The sequence below is a fragment of the Lissotriton vulgaris genome, chromosome 6 (genome assembly GCF_964263255.1).
Source record: "Lissotriton vulgaris chromosome 6, aLisVul1.2, whole genome shotgun sequence".
Classification (NCBI taxonomy): Eukaryota; Metazoa; Chordata; class Amphibia; order Caudata; family Salamandridae; genus Lissotriton; species Lissotriton vulgaris.
In genome coordinates, this window is record NC_141694.1 from 318,723,109 (window position 1) to 318,742,879 (window position 19,771).

At 47.3% G+C, this 19,771-nt stretch overlaps 1 protein-coding gene across 11 annotated transcripts in view; it reads right to left on the reverse strand.

Annotated features, from left to right (window-relative positions):
* HPCAL1 (hippocalcin like 1) overlaps positions 1–19,771 on the reverse strand; it is a 1,564,223-nt gene that overhangs the window by 270,024 nt on the left and 1,274,428 nt on the right. For 4 of the 11 annotated variants that reach the window (XM_086926340.1, XM_086926346.1, XM_086926342.1 and 1 more), the window contains one exon: positions 11,598–11,651. The exons of the other annotated variants lie outside the window; for them this stretch is intronic. The gene's annotated coding sequence lies outside the window, so the exon portion shown is untranslated. The remainder of the gene's footprint in view (positions 1–11,597; positions 11,652–19,771) is intronic. 11 annotated transcript variants of the gene reach the window in all.

Below are 19,771 nucleotides of genomic sequence, written 5' to 3' on the forward strand. Positions count from 1 at the left end.
TCTTGTTATACGGATGCCAAAATATTTCAATTCGTCCTCACACCATTCCATCGGATAATCCAATGGGAAGCAAGCCGTCACATCTGTGAGGGGGAATATACAAGACTTATCCCATCTGGACCCCCGAGAGCTTTCCGAACACTGTGAATTCTCTAAGGATGGGGTTTAAGTTTTGTTGTGGGTCCCGTACACAGAGCATGATATCATCAGCGTATAAAGATACCAATATCTGCCTCATAGTACACCGTAAAGCACTGTCCCGATGATGCTGTCTCAGTTTTGCCGCCAGCAGCTCAACTGCTATCACAAAAAGTAAGGACGATAAGGGGCAGCCCTGCCGAGTGCCCCTTGTGACTGAGAAGCTCTGGGAGATTCTGCTGTTAACTATAACCTTAGCCACTGGCGAGCAGTAGAGCAGTCATATCCATGAGAGAAAAAGAGGGGGGAATCCCATACGCATCATTACTCCAAAGAGCAAGTCCCACTCTATTGAATCAAAAGCCTTTGTGGCGTCTAAGAAGACAGCCGCCAAGGGCAATTCCATTGATACATTATTCAATACTGTAAAAAGTATCCACAAATTATGAGACGTCGCCCTGCCGGGAATAAAACCCGAAAAATCCGGCAGAATCAGATTTTCCATGAGTAGACTGACGACAGGGGTCTGTAGGAATCACACTTCTGTGGTGGCTTCCTAGGTTTTAAAAGGGATGTAATGAGGGCCTCTCTCATAGAGGGAGGAAGGTGCCCCACTTCCAAGGCATCCTTGTAGACTTCCCATAATATGGGGTCCATCAGATCTATGTAGGTTTTATAAAACCCTACAGGGATACCATCTGTTCCCGTGGCTTTCCCAGATTACATATGCATGATTGCCTCCCTTACCTCATCAAGTTCAAACGGGGCACAAAGAAATTGCCGCTGTACATCGCTCAGCCATCCTAGGGTCACATCCCCCAAATAAGCATCTAAGTCAAGTGTATCCGCTTGTGTCGTAGTGTAGAGTGTTGTATAGTGTGCAATGAAAGTATTCAAAATGCTCGCAGTATCTCTGTACACAATTCCATCTAACCCCTCCAGTTCCAGGACAACATTGGAACCACTCACTCGCCGTATTAATTCTGCCAATGCCCTGGCCGGTCTCTCCACCTGCACCTGATGCCTATCAAAATATGCCAATATCTGGCATTTTTTACGTGGATCACCCAGCGCCCGTACATTCCATGTGATAACATGAGCCCAGAAAGGCACCATCCATGCAGTTATACTCTCAATATCGCAGGGCAGACCCCAGTCTGTCTCCTGGTGAATCTTCAGGTCTAATATTGACTGGGAAACGGCAAAACCACTCAACCCACGACTACTCCCTGCAGAGCACAATCTTGTATGTCAATGACCATGTGTATCTCCTAACTTGACCTCCCTTCCCTCCCTCCGCCCACTGAAGCAGACCCAACTTGCCAGAAATTGTCACCCGCCCCTCACTCTACCAAAAAGAGAAAGAACCAGAGAAAAATGATGTCCATCATGCGTTCACCACGCAGCGGTCAGTAAGCAGTATCCAATCCTCCTGGTGACCTACACAAAAAGGTAACAACAGGGAAACACCCCCCCATTGAACAGTTGGGGAACACCCAATGGGTGACTTACTACTAGGTGTCGGCATGTTCACCCCTCTCCCCCATAGACCCACGCAGCCTGTGCGTCAGGGCCCTAGTGGGTCAAGAGTGCATGGTTTATCACCAAAATGTGCTCTGCTCTTAAACTTGAACCATTGGGCAAGTGAGATATAAAACACAAAGTGCCCTTTCCCAATATTAGTACATCACAATGCAACACTTAGACTTATCTGCCTAGTAACAGTCCAGCACTAGGAGTCCTCGTCCACTTCCTCCAATAAGTCCTGCTGCGGCGCTGCGTTTTCTCCATCTCTACGCTGGATGCGTTTTACGTGTTTCAGGAACTCTTCCACCTGCTGTAGCTTGGTGAAAAACGCTGTTTCCCCTAATGTGTGATCCTAAGGCATGCTGGATACAGCAGAGCATAGTCAATTTGGGCCGCCCTCAGCTTGTTCTTGACATCCAGGAATTTTCATCGCTCCTCCTGGACCATCGTGGTGAAATCCGGACATATAGAGAACTTATTCCCATCATACGTTAGTTGTTGCTCACTCCTCGCTACGCGCAATGTCACATCTCGGTCCCTGTAATTCAACAGCCGGGCTCTTATTGGTCGCGCCAGGAGGGGGCCGCGGCCCCAAAGAGCGATGGGCCCGTTCCACTATAAATTGTTTAGACAGAGATTCCGCTCCTATCGAGGTCACCAACAGCTGCTCTACGTACTCCTCCATCCTGCCAGTGTTTGTCGATTCTGGAATGCCAATTATGTGTATGTTATTGCGCTACTGCGTGCTTCCAAGTCTTCGTTCTTTGCGGCAATCAACCTCAGGAGCTTGTCCATGCGGACAAGTTGCTCTGTAGCCCTAGCAGTCGTATCCTCGTTGTCAGATATGCGTTGTTCGGCTTCTTTTAGACGGTCATCATGCCCTTCCAGTTTGTGGGCTATAGCATCCATTCTGGAGGACATCTTGTCCACTTTGTCCACAATAATGCGCACGTCCCCAGTGACTGCGCCGTGAGAAATATATAATAGAGGAGGATCTCCGCAGTTCTTTAAGCAGTGTGGACAGTTACACCCGCCACTGTCACATGGAAGGCAACCAGGACACTACTATGAGTCACAGACTTCTGCCAGGTTCAAATGGCGGTGCTCGTAGATCCCAAGCACAGAACCTCCACTAATCAGCAGGCCCCAGAGCTACACCGCCACCACCAGTACAACCCGCTGCATAAATGCTGGTCTATTGGGAGGGCTTTCAGCCAGTGCCCCAAAGGGAGGTGTGCTCCGTGTAACACTTGATCACCGCTCTTCTGCGATATGCTCTGGTAGTGCAGCTAGATGAGGGCAGCTCAGTCACACCGGGCCTAGGACCTCCTTCACAGGGTTCTCCACCTCCGCAGTATGCCACTAGGCAGCCTCCGGCAGTTACAGGTAGCCCCTGACTCCTTACTTCCTCCACATGCAGAACCGCGTGGATTATACAGAGCGTCACGTTGTGCAAATTCCTCTCCCCTGGAGCACACAGGCAACAATGATGGCACCATGAGAAGCGAGGCTTTGGGCCGATGCATGGAGGACTCCCGACATGCAGCACCGCGGGTATTCTCTAGAGCGTCACGTTGTGCAAACTCCTCTCCCCCAGAGTACACAAGCAACAATGATGGCACCACGAGAAGTGAGGTTATGGGCCGATGCGTGGTGCACTCTGTCTCGTTCCGCAGCAGGGCAGCTGGGGGCAGGAAAGCAATGGACGGTGCCACAGACAAATCTACAGGGCCAATACAGCCCCTCGGCCGACCAAAGCATACTGGGGCCATCGCTGAGAACCCGCCACCGCGTCCACGGCTGCACCGCCCCCAACACGGGTCCGCAGCTCGCACTAACAGTCTCGAGGGGGGGGGACATAGCAGGGCCGCAGGCAGGAGCCTCTCACCCCAATCATCCGAGGGGCGAAGGGAATGTCCGCAGGCCACCCGTCCAATACCCAGCAGCAGGGGGGCCCGGCAGCCAAGCAGGCACATCGGCAGACGCCACTGATAGCGGGTCCCGACCAGCACCGGAGATCCGTCCTCGCTATAAATCTGTAGTTCAGCCGCCTCCGGTCCCCCTATAATCTGTCAGGTCACCAAGTCAATGCTCCAGGGTGGCCACTTCGTCCCAGGCAGGAAGGCCCCGCGGCAGCCACCACTCGCGATATGGCACTCCCCACGGGCGTCACGGCTCCAGCACAAGTCTGGGGATGTCACAGCGAGCTCCAGTGACCATCCACCAGAGAGTATGCCACAGGTAATTCCACACTTCCACCATCAGCTGGGGGGGGGGCTATCACGCTGCAGGCAAGTTCACTAACTGCGGGCGCCCGGAGGGGACAAGCCTCCTGACCTCTGGGACTATCTGCTTCGTGGCCAATATTGGACTCGCGTGAGCTACCCCGCCGTCCCCGTCGCCCAGCAGTTCTACACTCCTCCTCTGCAAATCTCCTCATGGCCGCAGTGAGGGCTAGGGATCAACTTTAATGCTGACACTTATACCGGAGCCTCTGTAAGACATCAGCTGTCACTGGACAGCAGTAAATCACTTCCAACAGTTCAGTGAGCAGGATAAATGCCGGATAAATGAGCCAGGCTGCAGGAGCCTCACAGAAGTGTGGCCATATTGCTCAAGCGCCACCTAGCGCCCCCCAGAAGTGAGGATATCTATGCCTGGTTTACTTCCTATGAGATTGCATTGAGAATGAATGGTGTGCCTGAGCAACATTGGGGGGCGGGCCTGTGGAAACATTTTGAGGCTTCTGGGAGGGGTGCTCTAAAGCCCTTAGAATTAACAGGTACCAAGACCTACCCCAATATGAAGGAGGCCTTATGTCTCAGGTATGGACTTACTCCAGAGCAGTACAGATTGCAGTTTAGGAACTCTAAGAAGAGAGAGTCTGAGACTTGGATTGTGTGAATTTGTACTCACGTGCACTGGAAGGTTGGATGAAGGGCAGCAAAGTAACGGATTATAAGGGGTTGTTGCATTTAATTAGTTGGGAGCACTTGAGTAGTCTTTGTGTTCCAGAGCTGCGCCAGCATCTTTTAGACAGCAAGCTGACAGACCCCATTGAGCTTGCTAAGGAGGCGGACCTCTGGACCAGTACTAGGGTCCTCAGAGGAATTGTGGGTACCACAGCCAAAGGTGAGCAGGGTCCCCAGCAAAAGAGTCAGGGGGACAAGGGTAACCAAAAGAGGTTCTCTCAATGGTCCCGAAATAGTTCCCAGGGAAAGGAATCCCAACCCCCCAGACCTAGACAGCCATGGCCCTCTAGGAGCAGGCGGGACAGTAGAGACAACAGAGACAACAGGGATAACAGGGATAACAGGGGTCCCCCTACCTGCTATTACTGCAATGAGGTGGGCCACCTTGTCCCTAAATGTCCCAAGAAAAATCCTGCACCCACTGGCGCTACAGCCCCAGGGTTAGTAAGTGTAGCTTTTGGCGGGTATTTGATTTCCAGTGGGGAGGAGGGACTAGCAGTTATGACCCTGGTCTCCTTAGGAGACCAAGAGATGGTCCAGGCAACCTTACTGCCCCTTAACACTAAGAAATACGTGCAGAAGGTGACCATCAATGGGAGAGAGATAGAGGTTCTGAGAGACAGAGGAGCCAGGGTGACATCCGTGAGGTGTCAGTGGTTTTTTTCGAAGAGCAGGTCATCCCTGATGTGCTCCGCCCTGTAGTGGCAGCTGACAGCTCAGTGCGCCTCTGCAAGTTGGCGCATGTTCCCTTTGCATGGGGAGGGGTCTCTGGTCTCTTGGAAGTTGCAGTCAGTGATGCCTTGCCTGTAGACTGTCTGCTAGGTAATGACCTGGAGAGTTCTCCATGGAAGGATGTAGAACACAGAACTCATTTGGAGATGTTGGGATTACCTGCGTGGATCTGCGTGACCACGCGTGCTATGGCAGCCAGTAGGGGTGATTCAGCAGAACTGAAGCCTGAAACAGTGACCCAGAGACCTGCCAGGAGAGGGAAGGGCAGGGGGGGCAGGAAACCAGCCCCAGCCATTCCCACGTTCCAGGAGGAAGCAGACCTGAGGGGGATGCCCTGGAACCTACAGGGGGAACAGGTGGCCGAACTAGGCGACCTACCTGAGCTGACCCATTGTCAGCAAGAAGGTAGGCCCTCCAGGGAGGAATTCTGTAAGGAACAGAAAGAGTGCCCTTCTCTCATTGGTGTGCGGCAACAGGCTGCAGATCAGGCAGCAGGTGGAGTGGCCAGAGAACACTTCATCTAATGGGAAGATAATTTGCTATATAGTGAGCCTAGGTTTGCTGAGCCCGGAGCAGCCCGTGTGCTGGCAGTACCCACGCGCTTCAGGAACTTCCTAATGGGTCTGGCTCATGACGTGCCTCTCAATACAAGACCCAACACAGGCTTGTCGCCCACTTCTACTGGCCCCAGATGAAGAAGCACGTTGGTGCCTTTTGCAGATCTTGCCAAACATGGCAGGCCAGTGGCAAGACTGGAGTGAAGTGCAAGGCACCCCTCCAACCCTTTCCTGTGGTGAGCACCCCTTTCGAGCGGGTGGGCATCGACATCGTGGGGCCCCTGGACCCCAGGACCACTTTAGACAACAGGTTCATCCTGGTCTTGGTGGACCATGCCACCCCGTACCCGGAAGCAGTCCCCCTCAGGACAATCACAGCACCCTTGGTGGGCCGTGCATTGACTCAGACCGGGGTACCTACTTCATCTCTAGGTACATGAAGTCTCTGTGGGAGGAGTGTGGGGTAACTTTTAAGCTCACCACTCCTTACCACCCTCAAGGAAACGGGTTGGTTGAAAGGTTCAACCGCACCCTGAAAGGTATGATTATGGGCCTAACGGAGCCCATGAGAAGGAAGTGGAACGCCTTTCTACCTTGCCTATTGTTTGCCTACAGGGAGGTGCCTCAGAAGTCCTTAGGATATAGTCCCTTTAAACTCCTGTATAGCCACCCTGTTAGAGGACTTCTCACACTGGTGAAGGAGGAGTGGGAGAAACCCCGTGGGAAAACCCTCCAGGATGTGTTCAGCTATGTGCTGGCCATCCGCAACCAGACACAACGCTTCAGGAAGTTCGCTCAGGAGAACCTGGAATCTAGCCAGGAAGAAATGAAATGATGGTATGACCAGAATACCACACTGGTCGAATTTCAACCTGGGGAGAAAGTGTGGGTGATGGCGCCAGTGGAGCCTTGTGCGCTCCAAGACAAGTGGACTGGGCCATATGAGGTGGTGGAGCGCAAGAGCGAAGTAACCTACCTGGTTAACTTGAGGACTCCCAGGCAGCCCCTGAGAGTCTTTCCTGTGAACTTCCTCAAACCCCACTTTGAGAGGTCTGAAGTGACAATGCTCATGGCTACAGATGCTGGAGGGGAAGAGGATAGTGATCCTCTCCCTGACCTCCTGGCAGCTAAGGAGCAAGACGGGTCAGTGGATGGTGTGGTCCTCTCGCCCACCCTGACCCCAGAGCAGCAGCTGGGACTGTCGCCAGGTGTTGGGTCAGTTCTCCCTGACCCCAGGTGTCACCAATTGGTGCGTCCATGATGTGGACACTGGAGATAGTCTGCCTGTGAAACAGAAATTTTACAGGGTAGCTGACAAGGTCAGGGCCAGCATCAAGGAAGAGGTTTCCAAGATGTTGGCGCTAGGGGTAATTGAGCCCTCCAGCAGCCCCTGGGCTAGCCCAGTGGTCTTAGTCCCAAAATCTGCTGCGCCCGGTGCCACTCCAGAACTCCGGTTCTGTGTGGACTACTGTGGGCTCAATGCGGTCACCAAGACTGACGCACACCCCATCCCCAGAGCTGATGAGCTTGTGGATCGGTTGGGAGCTGCCCGGTACCTCAGTACGTTTGATTTAACTTCTGGGTACTGGCAGATTGCCTTAACTGATGGGGCCAAAGAGAGGTCTGCATTCTCAACGCCAGAGGGGCACTTCCAGTTCCGAGTCATGCCCTTTGGGTTGAAGAATGCCCCTGCCACCTTCCGGAGACTGATCAACCAGGTAATGACCGGGCTGGAGCAATTCAGCGCTGCATACCTGGATGACATTGCTATGTTCAGCTCTGTTCAGCTCCACGGGGGAGGAACACTTGCAACACCTCTGTGAAGTGTTGAAGGATCAGCAAAGGGCAGGCCTCACTATCAAGGCCAGCAAGTGCCAGATAGGGTAGAGATCTGTGGTGCACTTGGGACACCAGGTAGGGAGCGGCCAGATGGCGCCCCAACAGGCAAAGATTGATACCATTCTGGCTTGGGAACCCACCAAGACCCAGACAGAGGTGAGAGCCTTCTTAGGACTCACCGGGTATTCCAGACGGTTTGCCAAGGTATACGGCACCATCGTTGCACCCTTGACAGAGCTGACTTCTAGAAATCAGCTCAGAAAAGTGAATTGGACCGAAGCCTGCCAACCTGCTTTTGATGCCCTGAACACTGCCATATGCACAGCACCTGTGCTCAAGGCACCTGACTTCTTCAGTGAGTTCATATTGTAGACAGACGCTTCAGAGCATGGAGTGGGAGCAGTACTCTCACAGATGACGGACGAGGGCTGGGACCAACCTGTAGCTTTCATTAGCCGGAGGCTACTCCCCAGGGAACAGAGGTGGAGTGCAATTGAAAGGGAAGCTTTTGCTGTGGTCTGGGCTGTGAAGAAGCTGAGGCCCTGCCTGTTTGGGACTGACTTCCGTGTTCAAACAGACCACAGGCCCCACAGATGGTTGATGCAGATGAGGGGTGAGAACCAAAAACTGTTGAGGTGGTCCAGTTCCCTACAGGGAATAGACTTCACGGTGGAACACCGCCCTGGCACAGAACACGCCAATGCTGATGGTCTGACCAGGTTTTTCCGCCTTAGTGAAGAGAACTCCCAAGAGGGTGGGTAGTTCTCCCCACTTTCAGCTGGAGGGGACACGTGTTAGACCTGGCATCTTTGGTGTGGTTTCCCCCTATCTTTTTGCCCCTAACTCCTGTATTTGTGATGCTGTGCTGGATTTCGTTTTTGCTGGTTTAGATGCGTTGGGCACTTTGCCACTGCTGTTCAGTGTCAAAGTGCAAGTGCTCCCTGTGTAAATTATTATTATGATTGGTTATCCATGATTGGCATATTTGTGTCACCAAGAAGTCCCTAGTAAAGTGCACTGAGAGTGCCGGGCCTGGTGATAACAGATGCTACTAGTGGCCTGAAGCACTGATTGTGCCACCCACATGAGTAGCCCTAAAATGGTGTCTCAGGCCTGCCACCGCAGTGCCTGTGTGCAGTCTGTGAACTGCCATGTCCTCCTGGTCAGTGTCCCCACTGGCCAGGCCTATCCCTTCCCTTTCTGTACACATTGGTCACCCCTATGGAAGGCCCAATGTACCCCCTTGGGCAGGGTGTAGTGTATGTGAAAGGTAGAGCATGTACATGTGCAGGTGACATGCTCTGGTAGTGAATTACAGCCATTTTCGTTTTTCACTATTGTAAGGCTATCTTGCCCCATAGGCTTTCATGGGGAATGCTGGCTACAGTGGCTACCAGCATATCTTCCCATAGGAGCAAGGCAGGACATAAAAGTCTGGTATTCCTGAACTCAGAATTTAATAACACATCTTTTAGGAAACGTTGTTTTTAAATCCTGTGTTTGAGAACAGCACTTTTAGAAAGTTGCTGTTCTCTTGTCTGAACCTTCTGTGTGCTTTGGCCTGTTTGTGAATTGACTGTCTGGTTTGTGAGTGACAGGGGCTGGGTGGCTCCCAGAGTCTCAGTGGGCCATCCCTGGGCTGAATAGTTCCATCTGTATCTAGAGTAGTGGGAGGGGATAGCACCTGGGCCTGAATAGGGCTGTGTCTGCCTATAAGTACAGGACCCCTGACTACAGAAAATTAGATCATCCTGGAATCAAGAAGGAACCTCTGCCAAGAAGAAAGCTGAAACTGAAGAAGGAAGACTGTCCTGCTGTTGCTCTGCTGGACTGACCTGCTGTCAAGGAGAGGGGAAGGGCTTTGCTTTGTGCTGTGTCCCCTGGCTTGAAGAAATCTCCAAGGGCCTGAGAAGAGCTGGCTCCCTGTTTTTGAAGTCCCAGGAACAAAAGGACTTCTCCCCAGTTTCCCTGAACTCTGCTGAGAGAGTTTTGCCCTTCCTAGAGTTTTTTTGGCCAGTTGTGGTACCTCTGGAAGTTGTACCTGTGTTGGGAAGCTGGAAACCAAGCTGACTACAGAAAAGTAGATCATCTTGGAATCAAGAAGGAACCTCTGCCAAGGAGAAAGCTGAAACTGAAGAAGGAAGACTGTCCTGCTGTTGCTCTGCTGGACTGACCTGCTGTCAAGGAGAGGGGAAAGGCTTTGCTTTGTGTTGTGTCCCCTGACTTGAAGGAATCTCCAAGGGCCTGAGAAGAGCTGGCTCCCTGTTTTTGAAGTCCCAGGAACAAAAGGACTTCTCCCCAGTTTCCCTGAACTCTGCTGAGAGAGTTTTGTCCTTCCTAGAGTGTTTGGGCCAGTTGTGGTGCCTCTGGAAGTTGTACCTGTGTTGGGAAGCTGGAAACCAAGCTTTTAAAGACTTTATGCAAGTTTTGTCGCATTGCTCACTTGCGGAGCGCATCCCCAACAATGCGAGGAAATTCCCGCCGCTACGAAGGTCGAGATCATCGCAGTGCCTGTTGCCGGTGCCAGAGTCGTTGCATCCTTCATTTGCGGGATGCACCAGACCGGTGCGGGAAGATTACCATCGCTGCGAGTGTCGTCGCAGAGTCTGTCATCGCTGGGTGAGTTCGCTGCACTGCTTGCTTGCGGACCGCATCACGTCGCTGCGAGTGTCGTCGCAGAAGCCATTGCATCGAGGAGCTGCGAGAGAGAGATCACCGCTGGTCTGTGCATCGTCGCCCCGGAGATCGTTGCAACTCCAAATATCATTGTGCCTTTGCAAAAGAAAACTTCCTATGGAACCTACGCACTGGAATCCATACTAGTTCGCCTTTCTAACTATACAGACCGTATTTGTCGCAACACGCCCGCTGCTGCAGCGGGGTTGTCGCATCGCCTCACCAGGGTCTCAGGAGCAACGCATCGCTTGTTTTCCACCGCACCAGCTTCTGCTTTGAACTTTGTCGCTTTTAAAAGGTACTGTTCGCAAAACGTGATGCAACTGTGAACTTTTCACGCAACTCTGGATTATTTTATCGCAACGTTAAGAACTCTTTTGCAACCATATTCTTGAAATGTGTATGTTGGATTTTTGTCATTTTGGTCTTGTGTAGTTTAGATTAAATACCTTTATTTTTCTAAACTGTTGTGGAGTCAGTTTGTGGAGTTTTCACTGTGTTACTGTGAGTGTTGGTACACATACTTTACACATTGCTTTTGGATAAGCCTGCCTGTTTGTGCCAAGCTATCAAGGGGGTGAGCAGAGGCTATCTAAGGAGTGTTTCCTCCTTACCCTGACTAGAAGCAAGTGTCCCTATTTGGACAGTGGTACCTACCTCTGCCAACTAGAGACCCCCAGCTCTAAAAGTCTGGTATTGAAGATTCTGAAGAGTCAGGAAGAGATGTAGTAGAAGTAAGAGGATTTCATGGAGATGAGAAATATGAAGTGAAAGAAAATATTTTTGTAGAGTAAGTAGAAAGAAAGTTTGCCAAATTTTAAATGTGTAATAAAAGCAAAATCAGTTTCAGAAAATGTAAAAGAAAGTGAAGGATGTGAAGAGTGATGGAACCAATAGATGATTCAGACTGAGAACAAATGACAAGAGTTTTCTGAGTGTGACGGAATTAGAGTGAGAATATATCCTTCCTTCTCAGTCATTGAATGCTTGAGACTAGACATATGACAGGAAGAAATAGCAACTATAATATTGGAAGATTTGTCATTATGCCAGCAGCACTCTGCATTACCAAAGGATGGTTGAAGAAAATTTTGAGATGGAGACAATCATATCTGATACTTTTTTTCTAGGTTTCAAAGATAGTGGTAGGAGTTACCTGCCAAGAATGTACTAATAGATAAGTTAAAGTGCTGAATAGCTGCAACAGGTTCTGCAACAAAAAAGAGAAGGGAAAAGGCAGCGGTGTTAGTGTATAAGATACAATAATATTTACAAAAGGTTAGTAAGGATCATGTAGTGTGCAGGTTTGACAAGACATTTTATACAGAAGTTGAGTTAACGAAATTGAAGAGTAAAGACAACAATCAGCAGGAGCAATTCACATTATATAGACAATAATCAGAAAGGAGGTACTGGAAAAATGTAAATTAAATCAGGATACTATTGTTAATATAAGTAGGATGAGAAGACATTTACTGATCTTGTATTGCACGTAAATGGACAGACATCATTCTGACACTAATATCAACATTACCAAGGACAGACACTTCTAAGGCAGTAACAAAATGAGTTCAATATTTTCATTAAACAAAGAAATAGGTTCCAGTGGACAGTAGATAAGAGAAACAGGAAAACTTAGAAGGTTTAAAAAAAGAAATGTAAATAAAGCAAATGAAGGAAAAGAGTTTTAACTTCATCAAACCTACTGCAAGTGGTATTCAGAATGTAACTCATTGCTTGAAATCTAACATTTGTCTCGTTTTATTTCCTTCCTTTTATTTCTCATGTTTTACTTCATTTTGAATTTACTTCATTTTAATTACTTCAAGTATTCCCTGTATACCCATTTTTTATGTCATTAGAATGATCAATTTTTAACTCAACACTTTACCCCATTTTTCAATTTCCTGCCCATTGCATTCTTTTTCACTCTCGCCCCCTTTCGTTCATCTTGTTTTTTAATGTTTTGCGTGTTTTCCCTGTTGTCTTGCAGAGGAATGACCCCCTATTACTCTGTTGATTTATTTTACTGATCCCTTCATCATTCCTTATTTTTGCACTTTTTAAAATTCTTTTTGTCAAAATTATGAACATTTTAATTTTATTTAGAAGTTTAATTTTCAAAGAGTTCCATGGAGAAATTATAAATCTGAAGTGTTGAGGTTATACTGGTATAAATTGTTATATGCTACTCTCTCTTGAGAAAACACTACCCTCAAAGTACAAGGAACAACTACATAAACAAGGTTAATTTAAAATGTAATTTACAACAACTTCTATCCTATTTATCACCAATCCATCAGTCATATTAAAGTGAGTAAAATGAATGCTGTTATTTTACATTTAATTATGTTATTAAATTAGCGTAGTCCTAACTGTTAATGTAACTCTATTCCTACTGCACACTGAATTAAATGTAATTATTTACCTTGCTGCACAATTAATCTTAAATTAATTTAAATTAAATAAGTAACCTGAACCCAGGCAAAAACATTCCCATAATTTATTTTTATTTTCAGGAATTTAAATCGACTTTAACCAAACCCAAAAGCCAACCCCAACCCTTACTTAAATTAAAGGTAGTAACTGAATGTAACCGTTAATGCTTCTGAAGTAGGTTAGATTAAATAAATAACCCAAATTCTTAATTAATTTTATTAAAATGTAGATAACTAAATACGACCTTTAATGAATTAAATGTAATACATTTACATTTTATAAGTAACTTTAACCTAACACTCATGCCATTCTTAACACTAATTCTTAAATAATTGAAGTTCCAAAAGAAATTCTATTAGCTCCTAAAAACAAGAGCTGCAACCTACTCTCATGAATCAGAACTTCCCGAATTTCAGTTTGAAAGATGTTGTCCACTTAGTCAATGGGCTCCCCATTTTAACTGTGCAGCTAAATGATATAAGTTAAAGTCATCTGCATCCAGTTTATCCCTTGATGGTTCAGCTTACTCACACCATATCAGATCACCCAGGACGATCTCCCGTAAACAAAAAATCTGGATATCAACACTGGTAGACTGGTAAAGTAGTATGGAAGGCGGGAGAGAATGGCAATTTTGTCTATGCCACAAATTCGGTCACAAACAGTGGCAGCTTTTTCCAGAAGGGGATCTGGGTAAGTAGCAACACTATTGCTGTTCTCAGATAGCCGTTGAACAAATCTGCCCCTGCATGGTGCACCCAGAAGGTTAAATAGCGGAACATGTGGGGCTCACGAACTATATCAGGGGAACCTGCTCCCAAGCTGATGTGGTGTGGCCATTTTCTCACTGGGAAAATGCAGGACTTAGACAAGTTTACTCTTAAGCCTCTTAGCATCAGTAGGCGTGCTAGAATGTATATCTTTGAGAAAAAATAATGCTTTGTCTTTGCTTACTGCGAGACTGCATAGAACCCTACACTTAACAGTATATCACAATAAATCCTCTCATTTGTATGGGTGCTGAAAATGGCTCCTTTGTCATCACTAACAGATCAGATATCATTGAATGTGCAGTTAACAGAAAGATCTATTTTATTAATGGATTTGACAGGCCAAAGTTACTCAGCACATGAAATAAATATTTTCAGTACAAGAAGCCAAAGGTCTTTTAGATGTCAAGGTACAGTACCACTGGATGAGGGTAATTTGTTTGCTATGTACTCCATTACTCTCATCAGCAAACTAAAGTTTAACAAGGTCCTGTGATCTGGTACAAAGTTATTTTGACCCAGAAGGACCAGCTCAAATTCTGAGTTATAGAGTACTCTTAGCTAATGTGCCAGTTGCCCCACAAATTCCCAGTAGAACTCAGATTGGAGGCTACCTGACCCATGTGTTCCCACTAAGTCCATAATGGTTTATTTTACTCCATACACTGTAATTGGCTGATCCATAGCTGCCCTCTGTTTTCAATAGACATTAGGATGAGTAATCTCAGACAGAATGTCCACTATTTCTACTGGTGTACAAATAACATTGTTAGTGTATAGGATTAAGTACTAATTATAAAACATAATGGTAATCTCTTGTTTGTTATTTTCGGGCCTCTTCTAAGTAGTCCAATTACACCTCAACCTGTCCCTTCGTGTATCTCCCGCTTCTCTGAGTCCCCCTCAGGTTCAGAGTTTGATGTATGGTCTGAAGGTATTGCTTGTGCTCCCCCTGTTTGGTCTTAGCACTCAGTCTCTTAGTCTCTCAGGCCTTTGACCCACTGAGTCTCTCACCTAGCGTATCGCCCTCCCATGGCACTGGTACCTCACTGGTAGCACGAAACTTCCAGGAAACACACAGAGGTTTTCCAGAGAGCTGCGCGGCAGCCACCCATGCAGCATGCCTCTTAGGAGGGCCACTACAAGAGCAGAGATTCCTTGGCGTGTGGCTGTTGATGGCAGCTCATTCTGGGGTAAAACACCTTCACTCCGCAATTGTCACTCCGCATACATTCAATCCTCATACCTTTACAACGCAAGTACCATTACTCCGCAATACTTTTAAAACACATACCATTACATTTTATATGCTTTTACCACGCATGCTTTTACAACGAAATTCGTTGTAAAATAATGAATGGTAAAAGTATATGTTTTTAATATTTAAGTTTAAGGTAAGTATATGGTTTTAGTTTGGGGGTGTTGGGGTATATGTTTTAGGGGTCAGGGGTATTTTAAGGGTTGGTTTGGTTTATGGGGTGCACAGTGTATTTTTAGTGTATTTTATTTTTAGATTATAGGGTTCGTTTTGGGGGTGCTCAGGTATTTTTAGGGTTAATGGGGTACATTTAAGTTTTGGAGTGTAGGGGGTTTTCTTAGGGTTCAGGGTGGGTTTTGGGTTATGGGATTCAGGGGTATTTTTAGGGTTTAGGGATAGGTTTGGGTTTTGGGGTACAGGGGTATTTTAGGGCTAGGTTTTGGGGTACAGGGATAATTTGGGGTTTATGGGTAGGTTTGGGTTTTGGGGTACAGGGGTATTTTTAGGGTTCAGGGCTAGGTTTGGGCTTTGGGGTTCAGGGGTAATTTAGGGTTTATGGGTAGGTTTGGGTTTTGGGGTACAAGGGTATTTTTAGGGTTCAGGGGTAGGTTTGGGTTTTGGGGTACAGGGGTATTCTTAGGGTTACGGGCTAGGTTTGGGTTTTGGGGTACAGGGGTATTTTTAGGGTTCAGGGCTAGGTTTGGGTTTTGGGGTACAGGGGTAATTTAGGGTTTATGGGTAGGTTTGGGTTTTGGGGTACAGGGGTATTTTAGGGTTCAGGGCTAGGTTTGGGTTTTGGTGTACAGGGGTATTTTTAGGGTTTAGGGATTGGTTTGGGTTACAGGGGTATTTCTAGGGTCAGGATGGGTTAGTGTTTAAGGGTGCTGGGGTATTTTAAGGAGTAAGGGTTGGTTAGGATTTTGGGGTGCTGGGGTATTTTAAGGGAGCAGAGTGGAATTAGTTTTTAGGGTGAAAAGAGTCATTTTAAAAATAATTATATATATATATATATATATATATATATATATATATATATATATATATATATATATATATATATATATATATATATTCCAAAAGCTTGGCGAAGTTCGTGCCTGCGCCTCTTAGTTCGTGGCGGGCCTCGACGGGGTTTCGCCTCGCCCCAATAAATCCAGAAAATTTAGCAACCCAGGGGTGTTGGTGTTGCTAAATAAAAGCACTTGAACAAGCTAATCTGGGCCTCGACTCTCTGTCAACGATCAAAGACGGTAATTTTCTGGATATATATATATATATATATATATATATATATATATATATATATACATACATGTATAGTACATTTACTAAGTTTACCCCGCATATAACTTCACCACACATGCCTTTGCGTTTCAACCCATTGGTCACAGACAGAAGGTCTAGCTTCCAGGACAGTCCAGCAGTTCCTCATTAAGTTCAGACTCCAGACAATGTTCCTTTGATTGAGCAAAACCAGTCCTTGGCTGTTTAGTACCCAGAGTATTGTGTGGAGCATTCCCTCCTTGGTAGACAAGACAACAATGAACAACGATGGAACTTGAGCTCCTACCTTTATACCGATGTAGCAGAAAAAGGATGTGTATTTTAGACCTGATTCCTTGGAAATGGATCGGGTCAGTTCCCTTTAATGTGTCCTGGCTGTGCAAACTTCCAGACATGGCATTTGTTTGCAAAGCTGCTCTGCAGGTGGAGATCCCACCACAGAACTGTAAAAAAGTGTGAGCAGGCTGCACCAAACTATTTATGACCGCTCCTTATAGAGATCAGGAAGAAAGACAAGACTCCTTTCCTAAAAGCAGATACAGGAAACCTCACCCTGCTCCCCCAGTTTGACAGCGGCTGAAGTCAGAGTCAAGTAATTTACAGCCCACTGTGTCAGGATCCTGGCACTTCTAAAAAAAAAAAAAAAAAAAAAAAAAGCCTGCCTCCTCTTTTTCTTACTATAGCATATGGTGATTCTTGCTGCCATCTAGGAGGCAATACACATACACATACGCTGTCAGGGGAAAGCAACCTCACCTCCGTCAAGTACTTTTGTTCAGGCTTCCAAAATGTAATCCCTGGCCTGTATCACCTGTGAATGGTCCACTATCAATATTAGCACACATGCACATGTACAATGCACGGGATGTCAGTGTTCAGGATTTTAGGTTCATCACGAGCAGTAGAACCTTAGATGAAAGGGCCTGTAAGTGTGCATTTATGTTATGTTATATGGAATTGTATAGCGTGCTCAATTACTACTGGAGTATCCTGGCACAGAGTGAGAGATACTAGAGGCCAGAATTTAGAGAAGAAGAGCAGAGCTTAAAACGCCAGTTTTTACACTATAATTCTTCAAACTTGGTATGATGCCACCACGGGGCTACCTGCATGAAGCATGTGACAGGCATGGTACTCCCCTGTCAGTATGAGGATGCACTTGGTGCACCTTTACCCCCGTTCAGAACAAGGTCCAGAACCAATCATTTTCAAAGACTCGGCGGCCTAGGTTCATGGGGGAAAATGGTATTAATATGTGGCAAGAACAAAATTCAAAAATCAGGATCAACATAAATGCAGTTCAGGCATGCAGGGCAGGGTACACAATCATACATCATGCAGGGGATATTCTGTCCCAACAAGGAGATTTGGTCCTTCCTGGCATGGGTCAGTCTATCCATAGACATTGGGTCTTGTATAACCTCTTTCTACAATCTATCCATATTCTCTTATACTGTATGCAACTCGCTAATTATTGTTTTCTAACCATCCACTACTGCCCTAATGCACTATCTCCAGAACCCAACTTTAGAGGACTCCCATTCTCCTAATGGCCATTTCAATTTTAACTTGAAAGTATTAGTTTATAGAATCAAACAAAGTTTCCTAAAAGCTGCATCCTCCAACATATCACTCTACTGTTTCCATAAGGTGTTCGGAGGCAATAGTCTTCCTAAACAGATCTCCAGTAACAAGGGGTTGTAGTCTGAAATCATTTTCCCCAAATATTCAGAATGATATACTGTTGCTAGTAATAATGTTTAACATACAATACAATCTAGCCTGAAATAATTCACGGACAGACAAACAGAATGAACATTCCCTGTCCATGGGATGTATGAATCTCCATGCATCTACTAGGAATCAATGGTTTAACCATTCAGGTTTCTTAGCCACCCTTTTTGTGGGGTAGTGTAATAACGGGGATGAGAATAGTCACGATTTAGGTCTATAATTTAAAGCTCCTTCCAACCACCAAAGAAGATGTAGCCATTGCACCAATTGTTGGGATAGTAGTAGATGAATGTCACATTAATCTACATTTGGAGCATGTAGACCATCCAGCAGTAAATGGCTCCCATCAAGCCTCTCTTTCACTAGCATGTACTGTCCTTTATCTTCTACCACCCTCATGAGACATAAAAGGGACCCCTGCTCAAACCCACACTGCGACTGCCGTTGCATACAGAGAAACCAGTATACAGTAACTGACCTCTCCATTGTCTTTGTAGTTTCTCCCCCTCACTGTCTTAAAATTATGTTTCTTGGAGGAGGAGCTACGCGGGCATCCAAGATGGTCGCGTGAGCAGAGAGCTCCCGAGACTCGAGCCGCCCTCTTACATCTATCCTTTTGATATCCTGATTATTTCTACGGGCTTTTGAAGTTCTACTTCTGCTGATCCTGCTACACTTTCCAGGGCTGAGATCGGACTTCGGGAACCATTTCTACATCGTCATTCACTTTCTGGCCTACCCCGGGACGGGACTGCGGTCTCTGCTGCTCTGGCTGGCCGAGAAGTAATTCAACTACAGCGGTCACTGAACATCTGCTCCACCGGTGTCATTGTCACTTTCACTTTCGGTTTCCCCTCTACCTCCTAATTGACTGCTCTGGACGTACTTCTCATTTCGGACCACGGTGGCCTGACCCGCTGCGCATTCTGGCTACAACCCCGGCCTCGCAGGCTACGATTTTGGACAGAAGTGCTGATTTGGCGACCTAAAGATCACTGCCATTTACACCAGGTCCAGAGAGGCCCTTTGGGGCGCGGCTTCCAATATGGCGACTAAACCCGACATTGAGAAGCGCAAGACAAAGGTGCCTACCCGTGGGGGTTCGGTCCAGTCCAATGTTATGGACCGGTACACGCAACCGAAAGGTTCCTCCAGTGCTGCTGGCCGTAGTCTTGAGGACCCGAAGATGGACCAGGCGGCGACGTCGGAGGTGTCCCTCCAGGATCTTATGCACGCCATCGCTGGGATCAAGACGGACATGGGGCACCAGTACGAGGCCATTGTTTCAAAGATAGACACGGTAGCGGTTGATGTTACCCTCATAAGAGCGGACCTGGCTAAGACCAATGAGAGGGTCAAAGCCTTGGACCTTAAGGCCTCCAGTCTTGTCACTGACATGGCGGACGCGCAGTCGGAGATCGGCAACCTGCGGTCATCGCATGATTTGATGGCCAGACGTCTGGAGGAGTACGAAAATAGGGCCCAACGGAACAACATTCGCCTGGTTGGGATACCCGAGAATAGTGGTGATACTACCGTGGACCTACTGGTGGAGGACTTAATTGTGACTCATCTTGCTCCCGCAGGCCTCAGTAAGTTTTTTGCGGTAGAGCGTGCGTACCGCTTCCTGGGTGGGCAGACTAAGCCGGGGGCTCCCCCGAGGCCTATCATCGCTAGGCTGTTCCACTTTCGGGATAGGGACGCTATCCTCCAGGCCTCTCGTAGACATGGCCCACTGAAATACGAGAACAGTTCCATTTCTATCTACCCTGATTTCACTCCTCAAGTGCAGCGGCAGCGGACGGGATTCCAGGGAGTGAAACGTCGATTGCGGGACTTGTGACT